Source organism: Oncorhynchus mykiss, chromosome 12 (genome assembly GCF_013265735.2).
Source record: "Oncorhynchus mykiss isolate Arlee chromosome 12, USDA_OmykA_1.1, whole genome shotgun sequence".
NCBI lineage: Eukaryota > Metazoa > Chordata > Actinopteri > Salmoniformes > Salmonidae > Oncorhynchus > Oncorhynchus mykiss.
This window is the reverse complement of record NC_048576.1, coordinates 52709632-52731203: the sequence shown is the minus strand read 5'-3', so window position 1 is coordinate 52731203 and position 21572 is coordinate 52709632. Positions and strand designations below refer to the sequence as shown.

General features: G+C 42.0%; 1 protein-coding gene across 3 annotated transcripts in view; it reads left to right on the top strand.

Moving 5' to 3' along the window:
* shroom1 (shroom family member 1) overlaps positions 1-21572 on the top strand; it is a 56365-nt gene that overhangs the window by 15014 nt on the left and 19779 nt on the right. Inside the window, exon 1 of one of the 3 annotated variants that reach the window (XM_021624128.2) lies at positions 19232-19568. The exons of the other annotated variants lie outside the window; for them this stretch is intronic. The gene's annotated coding sequence lies outside the window, so the exon portion shown is untranslated. Of the gene's footprint in view, positions 1-19231; positions 19569-21572 lie in introns of those variants that run through there. 3 annotated transcript variants of the gene reach the window in all.

Genomic DNA, 21572 nt, shown 5'->3' with positions numbered 1-21572 from the left:
TGTTCTCCTGTCTAAAAGGCAGAGAGGGGAATGTTTGGAACCCAAGCCAGTATTTGTATTCCCATCTACTAGTGGAGATAAGATGCCAGATAGAGATGTTACGTAATACTACCTGTGCCAGTAGAGCCTATTTGCTTTACCTGAGTCAACCTTATCAAGCACATTCCTTTCCTTCTGTACAGTAATTGCCACTGTGCCAGTGCTCCTGAGTAAAGTGTCCGTGATAAGGCTTGGGTGAGAGTGCCATGTTGGCATAAATGCAGTAATGCACATTACATTGCCACGCTAACGAAAAACACCATGCCTGACAACCACCATACTGGAGGTTTGGGTTTCCATTGTCCACTGGGATTCAGTGACTAAGGAGGACACAGTTGAGTGGAAATCCTCTAATCTCCCTTGAGGACCCCCATACACAATGTTGTACACAATGGTAACCGTTGTTATTCCATCCTTCAAAAATACATACTTTTTTCCCATGTTTTACATAACTTTCCTTTACCACCTCCCGAGAGAGAAGGAGAGATTGTTATCCTGAGCCTAAGAATAGACAAACAGAGATACGTGTGTGGTAAAATGGCTGAATACAGGTAATTGGAGGGAGCTAGACATCTGACCGTGATCCTCCAGGCGCTGCACCAAGGTGTGAACAGCCTGGTAATAAGGGCACTTAGTCTCCCACCTCTGATGACAAAGGAAAATGTCAAAGCCCAAACGTGGTGTAGGCCTGCTATTGTGAAACTAATTACGCCGAATGTGCCAGTTTTGATAAGGCTACAGAGAGTGCTCCTACTTTACTTTTGGTACTTTATTTCTATATAACAAAGGGAGGACGGTTATAACAAAAAAGAAATTGGTCTTAAATCTTGTCTCACTTATCATTGATTGCTGTCTGTTTAGGACTGGTGTGTAACGTAATACATATCAAGAACAGAAAGGCCCTCACACTGTATTCTCTCAATTACCACCTTTATTGACAACGTTTCGATCCACAAGGATCTTCGTCAGATCAAACTGTTATTTTCCAGTATACTTAATTAGCCCATGCAGCACGTACATTTTAAGGATGTGCGTATGACCACAAACTAAAGTACAAGTAATCATGAGAATTAGGCCTACTGATAAGGGCTTTTGTCAATCCCATGACTGTATGTGGTGTTAAATATATACTGGAAAAAAATACAAATATAAAGTGTTGGTCCCATGTTTCATGAGCTGAATTAAAAGATCCCAGAAATGTTCCATATGCACAAAAAGCTTATTTCTCTGAAATGTTGTGCACAAATTTGTTTACATCCCTGTTCATGAGCATTTCTCCTTTGCCAAGGTAATCTTGACAGGTGTGTCATATCAAGAAGATGATTAAACAGCATGGTCATTACACAGGTGCACCTTGTGCTGGGGGCAGTAAAAGGCAACTCTAAAATGTGCAGTTTTGTCACACAACACAATGCCACAGATATCTCAAGTTTTGAGGGAGCGTGCTGCAATTGGCATGCTGACCCATTGCTGCGCCCCTGCCCAGTCATGTGAAATCCATAGATTAGGGCGTAATTAATGTATTTATATTGACTGATTTCCTTAATGAACTGTAACTCCGTAAAATATTTGAAGTTGTTGCATGTTGCGTTTAGAATTTTGTTCGGTATGCATGCTTTCCCAGTCCTGCAATAGCATTATTCATTTGCTCTCCTACAGTGCCTTGCGAAAGTATTTGGCCCCCTTAAACTTTGCGACCTTTTGCCACATTTCAGACTTCAAACATAAAGATATAAAACTGTATTTTTTTGTGAAGAATCAACAACAAGTGGGACACAATCATGAAGTGGAACGACATTTATTGGATATTTCAAACTTTTTTAACAAATCAAAAACTGAAAACTTGGGCGTGCAAAATTATTCAGCCCCCTTAAGTTAATACTTTGTAGAGCCACCTTTTGCTGCGATTACAGCTGTAAGTCGCTTGGGGTATGTCTCTATCAGTTTTGCACATCGAGAGACTGACATTTTTTCCCATTCGTCCTTGCAAAACAGCTCGAGCTCAGTGAGGTTGGATGGAGAGCATTTGTGAACAGCAGTTTTCAGTTCTTTCCACAGATTCTCGATTGGATTCAGGTCTAGACTTTGACTTGGCCATTCTAAGACCTGGATATGTTTATTTTTGAACCATTCCATTGTAGATTTTGCTTTATGTTTTGGATCATTGTCTTGTTGGAAGACAAATCTCCGTCCCAGTCTCAGGTCTTTTGCAGACTCCATCAGGTTTTCTTCCAGAATGGTCCTGTATTTGGCCCCATCCATCTTCCCATCAATTTTAACCATCTTCCCTGTCCCTGCTGAAGAAAGGCAGGCCCAAACCATGATGCTGCCACCACCATGTTTGACAGTGGGGATGGTGTGTTCAGCTGTGTTGCTTTTACGCCAAACATAACGTTTTGCATTGTTGCCAAAAAGTTCAATTTTGGTTTCATCTGACCAGAGCACCTTCTTCCACATGTTTGGTGTGTCTCCCAGGTGGCTTGTGGCAAACTTTAAACAACACTTTTTATGGATATCTTTAAGAAATGGCTTTGTACATTGTGAGCTAGTTACAGATAGCTCACCTAATGTGTGATAGTATTATGAGTGCTGACGTGGGCCTCTGTCTTGTTTTTGTGTTTTGGCGTAACATATGTTCTATCTAGGAGTAGCCTATTCACTGACTACCCAGAAAGACCCTGTAATAAATTATCTGGGAAGTCAGGCACACTGCTGCAGGCACAATGGCAGGGTCTGGGGCCATCAGGGGGACATTTATGTCTCCATGGCCAGGCCAAACAGATTACACTGACTTATGTAACTGCTCAGAGACCACTATAGAGCGGGGACTCTTCTAGTTTCTGAATTGGACTGATTCTTCTGCCTGATCTCAGATCTGTAGATGCTTTAGCCAATTCATATAGCATATGGCACAACAACAGACAAATGTATAGGAGGGGTTTGGGGAAGGATGGGACTGCTGTGAGGTGTTTTGAAAAAGACAAGCCAGAAGAGCAACTTTCCTAGACCTACATCAGCCTCCTTTCAGGAAGTGGGTCAATTGATTGCTGTTTGTCTTCCACATCCTGCCATACTTTCTCTCCTTCCACACCTTCCATTGCCCGTTTCTTTCACTGCTGTATCACCATAGTTCTTGAATAAGGTGATGCTCAATGTGGATGCTGTCATTGTCTTATCCTCTGTGGAACTGTGAATGATCTGACCTTGTAGCCCAGGGTTTTCCACGTTTTCCACGAGACGCCATTCCCCCAAGATGGCCCAATTCTGTGTTGCTGTCTGACACGAAGTCTATGGGGCTAGCTGAAAATGGCTAGATAAACACACTAAATTTGCCCTTCCCCGCAGCTTCACATTGTTTGCCCTGAGTACCAGCAATACCTAGGTTTACCCCCTTGGTAGTGTCTTATTGCTATTTGTCTGCCTCAGGATGCTCTTAATACAAAAGTAATTGTCTTTTTCTGTGCCCACTTGAAGGTAATAAGATGTCATAAGTAATAACCCTGCTCTTTTTTCATCCTTACGCTCTGGGAGATGATGCTTTATTGGTTAATGTTTGACCAGCTTCAGCTTTGGGAAGATTCAGAATGCTTAACTGTGGTATTTTTATGGAGCAGAATGTTTGAACTTGCTCTCCGTGTGCTAAAAAGGTTAAATATCAACTGGTACTGGTTACTCATACCAGTGTGTGCAGAAACCGTCCAACAATGTCAAGCTGATGTCCCCTTCATGCTCGGTGGGCACATTGCAATATTAATCTGTGAAAATGTGGTGCTCGGTTATCCTGTCACTGTCACCCAGGGTCTGAGATGTTAAGTGGACTGCCTAGTGCATTTCACACTGTATATTTCGTTTTGGAGAAAAGATTTGCCTTCTGTAAGTTTAAGAAACATTGCCTTGTGCCTTGTAATTCCATTACCAAAAACCACTTATCTTAAAAAAAAATTCCTTCATGAGGGAGTTTAATGAAAGTTCAGAGAAGTAACAAGTAAAGGTAGACCTTCCAATTAGTTAGTGTTTTTACTGATATCAATTTTTGTTTATAAATTATTAAGTGCTTAAAACTCATAGTTCTGTTACCAAATCAATAACAGAATTACCAAAAAATCTGTAACGGAATTACTGCAGTTTCATTTGCTACAGTGGTACAAATAGGGCTGGCACAATTACTATGTAACCAAGGGTTTTGGATGAAGACCATCATGAAAGTAAAATGGAATGCAAAAAAAACAACGCTTTTTTTGGTGTGTGGAACGAACAGCTGACTGAAGACGGGACTGACAGGGATTTTGTGCGTTTTTGAGTCCGTTTTGGCAGTAAGTTGGACTCTTAATGACGTGATGAAACTGTTACTCCCACAGAATTTGTTCTATTTCTATGGTTGCTTCTTGCTGAAAGGTCATGGCGAGAAGGGATAAGCAGATTTTGTTGTTGTTGCATTTTAGCTAACCCTAACCCTTTTCTTAATCTGCATCTAATTCTCCTAACCTGCTACATTAATTCTCCTAACCTTCTGCGTAAATTCTCCTAACATGCTTCAAAAAGTCAGATCTGACAAAAACTGCATCCCTTCTAGTCAAAACCTTGCTGAAACAAGCAAATTAGTCTTTGGTTGCCTAGGCAATGGCCCCCACAATGTAGCAGCAGCACACAGGTTGCAGTCCAAACAAATCACAGCATATTATTTTAGCACATATTTTACTTCCTGCTTTGCTCCTGTGAGTACACTCGCAATGGCTGCCATGCCAGTCCACCCATTATGCCATCATTTACTTGAATGGGGATGTCCGTTCTATTAATTATGTTTCAATTCCAGCACATGCACTCAGGAGCGGAGGAGAAGAGATAATGTGCATTACAAAATTTATAATAATTAAAAGAGTCACAGTCTTTTTGGGGCCGGTCCGAACTGGCCTGCATTTAAACATCTACAGACGTAGCTGTTCGGTCTGGCGCGGATTTGGACGTGATTTGGCCCAAACACAGACATCCATGATTGGTGACCGGACTAAATCTAAACCAATCATAGGCATCTATGTTTCACAAGTTTGGACAGCACAGTACAGTACAGTGAAGCACACTAGAGTACAGTGAATGTACTGTATTTACTGAACTCTACTCTACTGTGGACTACTGTGCTGTGATGTCCAAACTTGTAAAATGTTGATGTCTATGATTGGTTTAGATTTAGTCCGGTACGGACCAACCAAATTAGTTCTTGTTTGGGGGCGGAGCTCATTATAACCTTTTTCGACAAGACAGATCTTCCAAAGTTGGGGGAGTGGCAATTTTAACCAATAATCACCTTCAGTGCTCAGTTGTCTCCACCAAGTCTGTCCCCAAATAATTTGATTTGCTGGTTTTAAGCATTAGACTTTCAAATAGCTTTTTGTTGACTATTGTTGGGTGCTATCGTCCTCCATCAGCACCGGCCTGTACCTTACCTGCCATAAGCTCTCTCCTGGCCTCTTACACCAATTCTGAATTTGCCCTGCTAGGTAACCTAAACTAGGACATGCTTAAACCACCTGACCAAGTCCTAAAACAATGGGAATCCCTAAATCTTTCTCAGATTATTACCAATCCCAGAAGGTATGACTCCAAACACCCAGAAAATGCTACTCCCCTTGATGTTATCCTCACAGGTATCAGTCTGGTGTTTTCTGTAATGACCTTAGTGATCACTGTTTTACAGCCTGTGTTCGTAATGGCTGCTCACTGAAACGACCTGCCCTGATTTGTCATAGATGCTTGCTAAAAAACATTAATGAGCTTCCTTCATGAACTAGCCTCTGTAAAATGGTGTAGAATCAGCTTGATCCCCTCTGTCGAAGACGCTTGGACCTTATTTTTTTATATATTTTCAGTGGTATTGTTAACAAACACGCCCCTATAAAGAAAATTAAAAACCGGTTCAGACCCTGGTTTGACCGTGATCTTGCAGAGTTACTCCACCTCAAGAATTGCATTTGGCGAAATGCTTGGTACACGCATACTCGGGCTGACTGGCTATCGTTCAGGCAAATGAGAAATAAGTGCACTATCCGGAAGGCCAAAGTTAGTTACTTTAAGGAGAAGTTCTCTCTCTGTGGGTCTAACCCCAAGAAGTTCTGGAAAATGGTTAAAGACCTGGAGAATAAACCCTCCTCCTCACAGCTGCACATGTCCCTTAATGTTGGTGATGTGGTTATTACTGACAAGAAGCACATGGCTGAGCTCTTTAATCACCACTTCATTAAGTCAAGATTCCTATTTGACTCTGCCATGCCTCCTTGCCCATCCAACATTTCCTCATCTCTCATCCCTTCTAATGCGACTAGCCCCGATGCTTCTCCCTCTTTTTCCCCTGCCCCGCTACATAGTTTCTCCCTGCAGGCAGTCACTGAGTCTGAGGTGCTAAAAGGGCTCCTTAAACTTGACCCCCAAAAAACATCTGGATCAGATGGTTTAGACACTTTCTTCTTTAGGCCTGGCGATGATAGGGGCAGCAACCTTATCTCCAACCTTTTTAACTTGTTTCTCCTTTCTGGGGAGGTTCCCATTGCTTGGAAGGCAGCCACGGTTCATCCTTTATTTAAAGGAGGAGATCAAGCTGATCATAACTGTTATAGGCCTATTTCTATTTTGCCCTGTTTATCAAAAGTATTGGAAAAACTTGTCAATAATCAACTGACTGGCTTTCTTGATGTCTATAGTATTCTCTCGGGTATGCAATCTGATTTCCACTCAGGTTATGGATGTGTCACTGCAACCTTAAAGGTCCTCAATGATGTCAACATTGCCCTTGATTCTAAGCAATATTGTGCTGCTGTTTTTATTGACTTGGCCAAAGCTTTTGTTATGGTACACCATTTCATTCTTGTGGGCCGGCTAAGGAGTATTGGTGTCTCTTAGGGGTCTTTGGCCTGGTTTGCTAACTACCTCTCTCAAAGAGTGCAGTGTATAAAGTCAGAAAATCTGTTGTCTCAGCCACTGCCTCAGCCTCAGCCACTGCCTGTCACCAAGGGAGTGCCCCAAGGGTCAATCTCAAATTACATCAACAACATAGCTCAGGTAGTAGGAAGCTCTCTCATCAATTTATTTGCAGATGATACAGGCTTATACTCAGCTGGCCCTTCTGCGGATTTTGTGTTAAATGCTCTACAACAAAGCTTTTTTAGTGTCCAACAAGCTTTCTCTACCCTTAACCTTGTTCTGAACTGGCTATGGCACATATCAAAGCTGCAGGCTAAAGTTAAATCTAGACTTGGTTTCCTCTATCGTAATCGCTCCTCCTTCAACCCAGCTGCCAAACTAACCCTGATTCAGATGACCATCCTACCCATGCTAGATTACGGACAAATAATTTATAGATTGGAAGGTAAGGGTGCTCTCGAGCAGCTAGATGTTCTATACCATTCTGCCATCAGATTTGCCACCAATGCTCCTTATAGAACACATTCCTGCACTCTATACTCCTCTGTAAACTGGTCATCTCTGTATACCCGTCGCAAGATCCACTGGTTGATGCTTATTTATAAAACCCTCTTAGGCCTCACTCCCCCTATCTGAGATTTCTACTGCAGTCCTCATCCTCCACATACAACACACTTTCTGCCAGTCACATTCTGTTAAAGGTCCCCAAAGCACACACATCCCTGGGTCGCTCCTCTTTTCAGTTTACTGCAGCTAACGACTGGAATGAGCTGCAACAAACACTCAAACTGGACAATTTTATCTCAATCTCTTCATTCAAAGACTCAATCATGTACGCTCTTACTGACAGTTGTGGCTGCTTTGTGTGATGTATTGTTTTCTCTACCTTCTTGCCCTTTGTGCTGTTGTCTGTGCCCAATAATGTTTGTACCATGTTTTGTGCTGCTACCATGTTGTGCTGCTACCATGCTGTGCTGCTACCATGCTGTGTTGTTATGTGTTGCTGTCTTGCTATGTTGTTGTGGGATGTATGTACTGTTGTGTTGTTTCTCTTGTTGTGATGTGTTTTATTTTTATTTTTAATTATTATTATTATTATTTTTTCTTTTTTTTATCCCAGGCCCCCGTCCCCGCAGGAGGCCTTTTGCCTTTTGGTAGGCCTTCATTGTAAATACAAATTTGTTCTTAACTGACTTGCCTGGTTAAATAAAGGTTAAATTAAAACAAAATAATAGCCAGTGTGTAGAATAATACTCATATATGCAAACGATGAGGCATATTTCTACCTTTTTGTACCGATTCGAGATCACCATGAATCTCAAATTCATTATTTTCACCATAAAGATAATGACATCCATAATTATGCATTTCTGTGTAGTCCCCCCTGGTCTAGGGGAAGTACCCATTATGCAATTCCGTTCCCGTAATTCTGTTACCAGGTGTAAATCCACCTCACTTACTATAGTTCAATAACCAAAAGAGATTTATTTTCAAACTCAAGGTGTCATATCATAGCTGACACCCCATTCCTTCTGCAGATATCTTTGAATCTTAATTCAGAGCAGATATTTAACAGTTTTTGGAAAAGATAGCCGCTTAAAAAAAAAGGAGGAGAATTTTACCGTAATTATTTTTTAAAACATTTACGTTATTTATAGATTTTCAGATATAACAACAAAAACAATACAACCTCAACCCCTCATTCTCCCATCCATCCATACATCCATCCATCCCCTCCCTCCACTCCAACCCTTCACTCCTTCCAAACCACCCACCCACCAAGCCATCTATAAAAGTAAGTTAAATAGGAAAGAAAAACAGAAACAAATAGTAATAGAAACAAAACATTGATTAAATAAGAGTTAAATAAAAATTCATAGCAGCACAAATGGCCACTAGAACAGACATGACTGCTTACCAAACTATGCAAGTTACATAAGTAAAAGACAGGCTCTCCACATATTGTATTAATGGAGACAAGGTTTAGTCAAACTTTTGTCGGGACCCATGCACAGTGTACCTAACCTCCTCCAGAGGCAGAGATGACATCACCTCCTTAAACCACTGCATAAAGGAGGGCGGTTTTGCAGACTTCCAGTGGAAGAGGACAAGGCGGCGAGCTAGCAGCGAGGCACCCTGATGCGCGGTAGCATTCTGGTCTAGGGGAAGTACCCCAAAAATGGCAGTGACCGGGTTGGGGCTAACAGTTGTATTACACGTATGTGAGAATGCCTCAAAAATAGGGTCCCAGAGGCTACTCAAAGATTGGCATGACCAAAACATGTGTCCCACAGTCGCTGGACTCTGGTGGCATCTCAAACACTTGGGGTCAACATTTGGGTTTATTTTTGCCAATCTGTCATTTGAGTAATGGAGACGGTGCAAAACCTTAAACTGATTAAGCCCATGCCTTATGCAAAATTATATGTGGATATGCTCAATACTTTGTTGCCGTATATAATCGGGTAGCTCGCCACCTGTCTTGCTCCCATGCAGATTTTGAATTTGCAAAGCAAGGCGGATTAATGTTCTGTATTATGTCGTATAACCTGGAGATTGTGCCCTTCAGATAAGGGTTAAGGTCTAAGCACATCTCGACTGGACACTTAGTAGGCTCGAGTGGAAATTAAGGGAAATGTTTTTTGGCAAAGCTGCGAGTTAGCAGGTTTCTAAACAAGTGGGTATTGGGAATATTATGGTCAACCCTTCAGAGTATCAAATGAGACAAATGTGTTATCAACAAATAGTTCTCAACAAAAACACCAAACCATTCCTATGCTAGAACTGGAATGGCGTGTTAATCTGTGATGCTGGGAAGAGGTGATTAGATGTTAATGGGGAGAAGCCGCTTGCTTGTTTAAGGCTAAAGTGACTTCGGAATTGGGACCAGATTTTAAGGGAGTTCTTAAAAATGGGGTGAGTGCCAAAACATGAGTGCCAAGGTTCATGGACATTGGGGAGCACAGGAGTGAGACTAGAAGGCTTGACTGGAACTCAAGTTGGGCCATCCTTGTTTTCAAATGTAGAAACCCAATAAACACATTTTAGATATGTTTGCTGACCAGTAGTAGTGTAAAAAAAAAAAATGGGAAGGCCCAGCTGCCTGCAGGCTTAGGTCTCTCTAGATATACCTTTCTCATTTGAGGATTTGACTTATTCCAAATGAAGTTGGAAATGTAGCTGTCCAGTTGTTTGAACATCGACTTGGCAGAAAAATGGGAATCATTTGGAATAAGTACAAAAACCTAAGTAGTACAGTCATCTTAACAAAATTAATGCGACCTGCTAAAGAAATGGGAAGAGACGACCACCTTATGAAATCCTGCTTAGTGCGCTCCAGGAGTGTTTTGAAGTTATATTTAAACAGAGCCATAAATGAGCGTGTGACCTTTATCCCCAAATAAGTAAAGACCTGATGCACCACCTTAAATTGGGAAATTGGCATGCCCAATTCCTTCTTGAGAATGTCTCAAAACCTTGTAGCATGTCCAAGAGATAGAGTATAGACTCCACAGGGTTAGAGATGTATAAAAGAAGATTGTCTGCAGATAAGGACACTTTGTGAGTTATATTGTCTCTTAATTTTCCCTTAATCCTCTCCTCCGGCCCGCAGGACGATAGCAAGAGGCTCAATAGCCATATCAAATAGGAAAGGGGATAAACAGCAACCCTGCCTAGCCCCCTGTGGAGAGGGAAGTATCTGGAGGTAACATTGTTGGTGCAAACAGAAGCCACTGGGGACGAGTTCAAAATCTTAATCCAGGAAAGGAATGACTGGCCAAACCCAAATCTCTCTAGTACTGTAAATACAGTTGAAGTCGGAAGTTTACATACACCGTAGCCAAAAATACACTGCTCAGAAAAATAAAGGGAACACTTAAACAACACAATGTAACTCCAAGTCAATCACACTTCTGTGAAATCAAACTGTCCACTTAGGAAGCAACACTGATTGACAATACATTTCACATGCTGTTGTGCAAATGGAATAGACAACAGGTGGAAATTATAGGCAATTAGCAAGACACCCCCAATAAAAGAGTGGTTCTGTTTTGGTCACTTTTGAATGCTGGCGGTGCTTTCACTCTAGTGGTAGCATGAGACGGAGTCTACAACCCACACAAGTGGCTCAGGTAGTGCAGCTCATCCAGGATGGCACATCAATGCGAGCTGTGGCAAGAAGGTTTGCTGTGTCTGTCAGCGTAGTGTCCAGAGCATGGAGGCGCTACCAGGAGACAGGCCAGTACATCAGGAGACGTGGAGGAGGCCGTAGGAGGGCAACAACCCAGCAGCAGGACCGCTACCTCCGTCTTTGTGCAAGGAGGAGCACTGCCAGAACCCTGCAAAATGACCTCCAGCAGGCCACAAATGTGCATGTGTCTGCTCAAACGGTCAGAAACAGACTCCATGAGGGTGGTATGAGGGCCCGACGTCCACAGGTGGGGGTTGTGCTTTACAACCCAACACCGTGCAGGACGTTTGGCATTTGCCAGAGAACACCAAGATTGGCAAATTCGCCACTGGCACCCTGTGCTCTTCACAGATGAAAGCAGGTTCACACTGAGCACATGTGACAGACGTGACAGAGTCTGGAGACGCCGTGGAGAACATTCTGCTGCCAGCAAAATCCTCCAGCATGACCGGTTTGGCGGTGGGTCAGTCATGGTGTGGGGTGGGATTTCTTTGGGGGGCCGCACAGGCCTCCATGTGCTCGCCAGAGGTAGCCTGACTGCCATTAGGTGAGATCCTCAGACCCCTTGTGAGACCATATGCTGGTGCGGTTGGCCCTGGGTTCCTCCTAATTCAAGACAATGCTAGACCTCATGTGGCTGGAGTGTGTCAGCAGTTCCTGCAAGAGGAAGGCATTGATGCTATGGACTGGCCCGCCCGTTCCCCAGACCTGAATCCAATTGAGCACATCTGGGACATCATGTCTCACTCCATCCACCAACGCCACGTTGCACCACAGACTGTCCAGGAGTTGGTGGATGCTTTAGTCCAGGTCTGGGAGGAGATCCCTCAGGAGACCATCCGCCACCTCATCAGGAGCATGCCCAGGCGTTGTAGGGAGGTCATACAGGCACGTGGAGGCCACACACACTACTGAGCCTCATTTTGACTTGTTTTAAGGACATTACATCAAAGTTGGATCAGCCTGTAGTGTGGTTTTCCACTTTAATTTTGAGTGTGACTCCAAATTTAATTTTGAGTGTGACTCCATAGTCGATTGACTATGATTTCTCAACGCCGATACCGATTATTGGAGGACCCAAAAAGCCGATACCGATTAATCACCCGATTTTTTTATTTATTTGTAATAATGACAATTACAACAATCCTGAATGAACACTTATTTTAACTTAATATAATACATAAATAAAATCAATTTAGCCTCAAGTAAATAATGAAACATGTTCAATTTGGTTTAAATAATGCAAAAACAAAGTGTTGGAGAAGAAAGTAAAAGTGCAATATGTGCTATGTAAGAAAGCTAACGTTTCAGTTCCTTGCTCAGAACATGAGAACATATGAAAGCTGGTGGTTCCTTTTAACAAGAGTCTTCAATATTCCCAGGTAAGAAGTTTTAGGTTGTAGTTATTATAGGAATTATAGGGCTATTTCCCTCTATACCATTTGTATTTCATTAACCTTTGACTATTGGATGTTCTTATAGGCACTTTAGTATTGCCAGTGTAACAGTATAGCTTCCGTCCCTCTCCTCGCGCCTCCCTGGGGACGAACCAGCAACATAACGACAACAGCCACCATCGAAGCAGCGTTACCCATGCAGAGCATGGGGAACAACTACTAGAAGGCTCAGAGCGAGTGAAGTTAGCGCGCGCTAATAGCGTTTCAAACTAGCTAGCCATTTCACTTCGGTTACACCAGCCTCATTTTGGGAATTGGATAGGCTTGAAGTCATAAACAGCGCAATGCTTGACGCACAATGAAGAGCTGCTGGCAAAACGCACGAAAGTGCTGTTTGAATGAATGTTTACGCGCCTGCTTCTGTCTACCACCGCTCAGATACTTCGATACTTGTATGCTTGTATGCTCAGTGAGATTATATGCAACGCAGGACACACTAGATAATATCTAGTAATATCATCAACCATGTGTAGTTAACTAGTGATTATGATTGATTGTATTTTATAAGATAAGTTTAATGCTAGCTAGCAACTTACCTTGGCTTACTGCATTTGCATAACAGGCAGTCTCCTTGTGGAGTGCAACGAGAGAGAGGCAGGTCGTTAATGCGTTGGACTAGTTAACTGTAAGGTTGCAAGATTGGATCCCCGAGCTGACAAGGTGAAAATCTGTCATTTTGCCCCTGAACGAGGCAGTTAACCCAACGTTCCTAGGCCGTCATTGAAAATAAGAATGTGTTCTTAACTGACTTGCCTAGTTAAATAAAGGTATATAAAAAATTAAATAAACATTTGGCAAATCGGCGCCCAAAAATACCCATTTCCGATCGTTATGAAAACTTGAAATCGGCCCTAATTAATCGGCCATTCCGATTAATCGGTCGACCTCTAGAATCAATACACAATTGAAATCTCCGCCCAATATCAAATGTGGAGAGTTAAGGTCAGGAAGTGTTACGATGAGGTTAGAGAAAAATTGAGCATCATCCCAATTAGGACCATAGAGGTTGGCCAGAATAACCTGTGTGCTAAACAGGATGGCTGCCCCTCTGGCCTCAGCACCAACGTTGGCGTGAAATATATTTGGTCTACCCATCCTCTCTTTAGTTTATCATGGTCGCTGGACCAGAGATTGGTCTCTTGGAGAGAAACAATGTCCGGATTTAAGGACTTAAGATGAGCATACACTCAGCTACGCTTGAGCACCTGGTTAATTCCTTTCATGGTCCAGCTGACAAAGCATGTGGAGCTTGTGAATTAGGCATAGTCGGAGTAATCTGAAATGAATGTTAGTACGATCGTAATGGCCAGCGTGCTGAAAGGTAAGATATATATATATATATATATATATATACTCCAAAAACATTTAATTAAATAAGATAAGTAAATAGGAAAACAAACCGAGTAAAATTCAACATTTGTATAAATGTAACCCTCTGTTGAACATCCTAACAAGCCAGAACACCAAAAATTGCAACCGTGGCTATACAGCAGCAGCTAGTTGGTAAACGCTAGTTGTACCATGTACTGTAAATAAAATACTATTCAAACTATATTGTCCTTGTGAGAACATGTCACCCTATACATACCATTGTTGCTCATAACGTTAAGTTACTGGGTGAATAATTGTCATTTTTTTGGCAGCAGGGTGGAGGCACGTTTATAATCAAGATATGAATTCACTAGTTGGTCTTTGGTCGCGTTAGCACGGCTTTTGCAGGGTCACAGTATGACCCCACAATGGCTAGTTAGTATTAGGTCGCCTGTCCTCCCGCGGATGAATGTGCGCGACAATGTATTCTTTGGCCTTACTTGGGTCTAAGAATGTCTTCTGCTGGCCAGAGGGTGTAGTGATCTTCAGTACAGCTGGGTAAAGAATTCCAAACTTGGTGTCCAGAGCATTGTAGGAGCCCCCTCACCTCGGGGTCAGAGTCCGTGTCAGATGAGCCCGAGGCTTCAGCAGAAGCCTGCTCCTTTTTGGCCCGCTGCCGTTGTTGTCTTGACATTTTACGATTAAAAGGCCAACATTTTCAGAAATAAAAGCCAGATTAGTAAATTGGGTTCGACTCCAAATGAAATGTTACAAGATGAGCACGGTGGGGAGGTGTTGGTCAAGTATTAATAGTAAATTGCTCGCCCTGGATCGGAGCACAGAGAAAACACGTCTTCACATGTTGCTGCTCACCCGTCGTCCCCTTTTACCGTAATTCTGTCACCAAAATCTGCATCTGCACAGTTCTTCCAGTAAATGTGGTTTTGTTCAATTTTATGTGTAAATTGTTCAACATAAGTGCTTTTAAAACATAACATCTGAGTCTCCGCGTAATTGTGTTACCATGTAATTGCCCCTATGCAATAACTCAACCTCTCCACCTTTTCAAAAACTCTTCCTCTTAATGTTTGTTTGATCGGCCTCAACAGTGAAATTCTCTCTTACCCTGGGACCTTGAGAAAAGTCCTAGAACTGGGTTTTAACAGGATGGAAAAGTCTGCGTTCCATTATCCATTTTTCTATCTTTCTGTGTCTCTTGCCGTGTCATTAATTTTTTGTTTCCACCCAATTCTGAGGCCACAGTTGTTGGGCCCATCCTTGACCTAGGCCTATAAGCTTTCAAAACAAGTTACAGTAGCTTCAACTGACAGACACCTCAGGCTGTAGTCAGATGTTTTGTTTGTGTCAGTGGTTCAAAACTCTCTTTATTGCTTACATGACTTGTGTAATCTGGTGCTCCAAGTGCCCCTCGGCTGGAGGGGCAAATTTGTATGTGCAAATTTAGCGCCCGGAAGCCTTCCAACCTCTGTTCTTTGGCTTGCAGCAGTAACCTGAGCTGAGTTGAAGCAGCCTACGTGCCATATATATGCTTGGATCCTCAGGGTCTCTCCAATTACCTAGCATAGACCTATAGGACTGCCTTACATTTGAAAATCACCCTGTAATTCACACGATCTGGTCCCGTTAGGACATCTTATCGGTCAGCAGCCGTTCATCCAGTCATCCTCAGGCTCCGCATCACTGGAGTCAATACTAGTGCACTTAGCTGTCTTCGATGACATCAGCCTGGTAGAGAGTGCATGCCGAGCCCCTGGTGGTCTGGTCTCGCGGCATTAAAATTGAGGTCACGCTGTAAAAATAAGTACCTATGAAAGCCTGAAATGCACTGGTGGAATTCTGCCCTGCTCGGCCTAGCAATCAAATCTTCTTACTGAGATTTTGAACCCTGACACCTCCCAACTAAGTATTTTAAAACAATGACTTTAAACTCTTGCTTTCTCTTTCTCGCTTTTCCCTTATTGAATGTCTGTATGTGATTGGGGGAAACTGAGATTAGTTGCCAGGGAGAAAATGGTTTGTTACCAAGTTAAGTAGGCTAAATCTGACATATGGTATAGCTGACATATCAGGCACATCAAGTCAATGTAGGGTCTTAAACGGCTGCATCACTTAAACTTGCCCTTCACGTGTCCATTTTGTGTGGGTGTCAATAGTCAATACAATTAGTCATGTGCACAAATATACAAAAACAACATGTAGATGTTGGATTCAGCACTGTGGCTCTGTGGGGAGTGTCCGAGTGGTGTTAAGAATAGCCCTTCTCTCCTGTGTTGCTTGCCCATCTCTACGCCTTTGTGACTCATTCAGTGGGCTGGCAGGTGGGAATGGCAGCAGGTCAAAGATTTGACAATAACAACAGAGCACATAACACCTCAGACCAGACGCTTCCAGAATGAACCAGCCCATAACATAAAGCACAATGGCCAAGTGATCATCAGAGAAATACAGGTCTATACTGTATCTTACAGGAAAACACCACTACAGGTGAAACAGGCCTAGTAGTCAGCGGCAATTCCAGTGTAACAGAATTATTCTTTGACAAAAAAATGTTTTTTTTTAACTTTAAAATGTATGCCAAACAAAAAGATTGTTTCCAAAGTGTAACATACCATAAACATCTATGCACTACCTTTAACAATTTGCACTGAACATTTTACACAAACTAATTTAGTGAAAGAACCGTGCAGATGCAAACTTTGGTAACGGAATTCCGGTAAAATCTCGCTCAGGTTTTTATGACGTTTTCCAAAAACTCTGTTAAATATCTGCGCCGAATTAAGATTAAAAGATTTCTACAGAAAGAATGGGGTGTCAACTATGAAATGACACCTTGAGTTTGAAAAATCTCTTTTGGTTATTGAACTACAGTAAGTGGATCTGAATGTCATTATCATGTTTCACAAGTTTGGACATCACAGCGCACCACACCAGAGCACAGTAGAGTTCAATGCAGTAGAGTAAAGTACAGTCAAGTACAATACAGTACAATATACTGTACAGTCTTCTACTTTACCTTTCTTTATTGTAATGTATTGTAATGTATGGACTGTACTCACTGTACTGTATTTTACTGTACTCTACTGTGCCACCTGCTGTTCTGTACTATACAAACTCGTGGAACATACGTCTAATATGTTAAGATTTGGTCCGGTCCATCTGTGGACGTTAACGTCAACATCAAATCAAATCAAATTTTATTTGTCACATACACATGGTTAGCAGATGTTAATGCGAGTGTAGCGAAATGCTTGTGCTTCTAGTTCCGACAATGCAGTAATAACAAGTAATCTAACTAACAATTCCAAAACTACTGTCTTGTACACAGTGTAAGGGGATAAAGAATATGTACATAAGGATATATGAATGAGTGATGGTACAGAGCAGCATAGGCAAGATACAGTAGATGGTATCGAGTACAGTATATACATATGAGATGAGTATGTAAACAAAGTGGCATAGTTAAAGTGGCTAGTGATACATGTATTACATAAGAATACAGTCGATGATATAGAGTACAGTATATACGTATGCATATGAGATGAATAATGTAGGGTAAGTAACATTATATAAGGTAGCATTGTTTAAAGTGGCTAGTGATATATTTACATCATTTCCCATCAATTCCCATTATTAAAGTGGCTGGAGTTGAGTCAGTGTCAGTGTGTTGGCAGCAGCCACTCAATGTTAGTGGTGGCCTTGAGATAGAAGCTGTTTTTCAGTCTCTCGGTCCCAGCTTTGATGCACCTGTACTGACCTCGCCTTCTGGATGATAGTGGGGTGAACAGGCAGTAGCTCGGGTGGTTGATGTCCTTGATGATCTTTATGGCCTTCCTGTGACATCGGGTGGTGTAGGTGTCCTGGAGGGCAGGTAGTTTGCCCCCGGTGATGCGTTGTGCAGACCTCACTACCCTCTGGAGAGCCTTACGGTTGAGGGCGGAGCAGTTGCCGTACCAGGCGGTGATACAGCCCGACAGGATGCTCTCGATTGTGCATCTGTAGAAGTTTGAGTGCTTTTGGTGACAAGCCGAATTTCTTCAGCCTCCTGAGGTTGAAGAGGCGCTGCTGCGCCTTCTTCACAATGCTGTCTGTGTGAGTGGACCAATTCAGTTTGTCTGTGATGTGTATGCCGAGGAACTTAAAACTTGCTACCCTCTCCACTACTGTTCCATCGATGTGGATAGGGGGGTGTTCCCTCTGCTGTTTCCTGAAGTCAAGGCCAGCTGAACATAACAGTATGCCAGTGGAAGGGAGGACAGTAACAGGTGACCCAACTGTGGATTGTGACTACTATAATTTCCCATTGTAGCCAACAGTAATTATGTTACGGATGTTTTGGTAATTCTGTTACCAAATTGGTAACGGATTTACAAGTTTTAATCACTTAATAATTCATAAACAAAATTGATATCAGTAAAATCACTATAACTAATTGGTAGGTCAATTATTGCTTGTAACTTCTGTGAACGTTCATTATCCTCCCTCACGAGGGAGAGAAATTAGAAAATATCTTAAAGATATGTGTGCTTTTGGTAACGGAATTTGATGGCACAAGGCAATATTTCTTGAACTTACAGAAGGTAAACCCCCCCCCCCCCCAAAAAAAAATAAAATAAATATGTGTTGATATTAGTTGGCAGGGGTCTTTACGTCCAACATTGTTGTGTTTTGATGTATTTCTGATATATTTCAATACTTTTTAGGTTTCAATAGGTTTTCCAAGACCCCTTTTCCATCCATTTATTCAGAAATCAGAGCCTTACATTTTTTTTTAGATGGAAAATGGTTGAAAAATGTATTAATGCTTTCATTTCCCAAACATCTAGACTCTTAGCTTTCATTTGACACCCAATTTGACATGCTCCTATGAACTTCACTTTGGTGCTCATGGGTTCTTTTACATGGAAATGCCCTCAGGCACTATGCCTTAAGCTAATCAAACATAATGTCTTTGTTGTGAAATGTCATAACATCTCCATGACCTTAGTCTGTTTTTTTTAAAGAAGTCAGCATAATGAGATTGGAGTAAAATGGAATGTCCTGCACTGAAACAACTGAGACACAACTACCTTCTTGGCCCAAGGTTTTGGAAATGAAGACCAATGTTTGGGTAGTTGGGGCCTGCAGTAGAGGGGCGAGGAGGGAAAAGGTGGGGTCCCTGGCTTGTCCGTCTTTGTGAGTGTTTAGGGTTGAGAGCAGCACCCACCCCTGCTGCTTGGCTGCTCTCCATGTGCCGAGGACCCTGGGAATGAATGGTGCCCGAGCACTGTCTTTCTTTGAAGCCAGCCAGGAATGCGAGGCCCTTTTTTTTTTCTTTTTTTCTTTTTTACGGCACTAACTATCTGCGGTGCTCATTGTTCATCAGCTAGGCGGACAGACGTCACAGGCATGCAATAGCCGCCTCTCGTCTTGGTCTTGGGGGAGAAGGACTCACTGGAACTTTACATTTCCTCCTGGTAACTTGTTTTGGTCCTTCTTTCACCGATAGATTCACCAGTAGATTACTACTAAAGCAATCTGAATTGTATCTAAAAGTCAAGTGCTAACTTGGAAATAGTTAGTTGTTTTTTTCTTCTTCATTATTTCATGTGGCATCAAAAGTGTGAGCTCTCAAACCAACAACTTTGTCACAGGATTTGGTAAGTTGCTGCTTACAAGTTTCCTTGTGGTACTCTTAAAAATGTATTCCATTTAGGCCTGTTGGTATGAGTTGATTTGACTCTAATATTAGTCACTAGCCTATGTGATGGTTTATCCAGCCAACCAGTTCAGTTTTCTGGTGTAGTTTGCTGTAGTAATGGTGTGAGTGTATTTGTCTGGGAATTTCTCTCTCTCTGTTCTCTCTGTGCATTTTTGCCACTAACTGGCCTCCCCATCACTTTCAAATGAGCGCTCCCCTGTAGTTCCCCTGTTAGTGTGCTAGCAGTTCAAGGATAGAAGCCTGGCAGCCGCTGCACATGGAGAATCAGGTGTACCTCTACAACACATGAAAACAAACCCCTTTTAACATCACTAACTAGACCCGGGACGTCAGTGTGCATGATAGCTGGAGGTTTTCATATTTTCATCAGCTGCAAACCAGGGGACAAGGGGGAGATCTATAACACTTGGTCGTTGAAGGTCTCAGAATGGTCACTGTAGTTTCTGGTACAACGTGGCTTGGAACAGAGGTACCTCAGCCATCTTAAATGGTTGGTATTTGACCAATTTTTTTGTGTATGTCTGTGTTGGCCCATGAGAGAGTGAAACCTGTTCTGCATCAAGGACTGTGGAGCTCATTGGCTTGTATTTGTGTTGGCTACACTGATCTGTGTGTATGCGTGACAGGTATGCACCTCCTGGAGGAAAACTAATCACCAAAGGCCTGTGTTCAGCTTTCTTCTTAAACTGTACTATCACCCACTATTACAGCTTCCTGTTGGTGGACTTTGTATCAGTATTTTGATGTTGGGTAAAACCTAATTGTAAACACCAATTTTGCCAGAAAGAGAAGTTTCACTGTACTAAACCTAGATAAATCAGACTCCCTCTTCCGTTACAAACAAGGTCAGCATGAAATTGTTTATTCAAGTCGTTATTGAAGATGACGATTCAAAGTTCTTTGGAACTTATTACTTCCTGCTACGACAAAATGGAGAAAAAAGCCCTTGGTTTTATCACTGAGATATTGAACCATGACATATAAACAACAATATTTACCTTTGAAAGCTTTTCTTTAACAAACACCAAACAAACACCCAACAGATGATGGCGCCGGGAAAAAATGGCAGCCGTTTTACGGGCGACTAACCAATTGTGATGTGGTGTTTGGTGTTTAAAACCTTAGATTAGACCTTAAAGAAACTGACTAATTGTCAAGTCATTCACCACATTCAGTGTATGTGCTTGGTTGGTTTCCTGATGAGTTAATCCAACACACAGTGCTACATGCAGTGTTCCAGTGGTGGATAATCCATAAAAAAAAAGTTATCACATGACTAATCCTCAAATATGTCTGCAAAATGTATATGGAATTCCGGGCATTTTTGGAGCGGTGCAACGTGCACCTCAAGGTTCTAATTAAGGGGTCTGGTTCCACAGGCACCTCTAGCAGGTGTTCCATGCTGTATGTAGGCTTTCCATTAAACTCAAACATGTTGTTCCAAATGTTGTATTTGATACTTTTTACACATTTCCTTACAATTATATTTGAAATACATTTTGTTTTCCTGTGAAAAACATTTGCTATAGGAAAAAAAAATGCTGTCGACATCTTTGCATTGCAAGAAAACAGAACTGTTCTTTTGTTAGCCTCTTGCGCTTAATTGCTGATATTTAAATTCCCAGCCCTCCATTTCCGTGATTAGCCAAGAAAAGGCCTATTCTCCTCTGAGGCTGAGCCCTCCTAACTCAGGACTTAGTGCCCTTAGAGACCTTAATAGTTGAAGTCATGGACAATTCTACAGTAACAGAATTGCGTTAAGACTGCGTTAAGATTTTTCACTTAAATTGTATGCCGAATTAAGAGTCAAAGATGTCTGCAGAAAGAATGGGGTGTCAGCTATAACATGACACCTTGCATTTGTATGTATACTGAACAAAAAAATAAACGCAACATGTAAAGTGGTCCCATGTTTCATAAGCTGAAATAAACGACCCCAGAA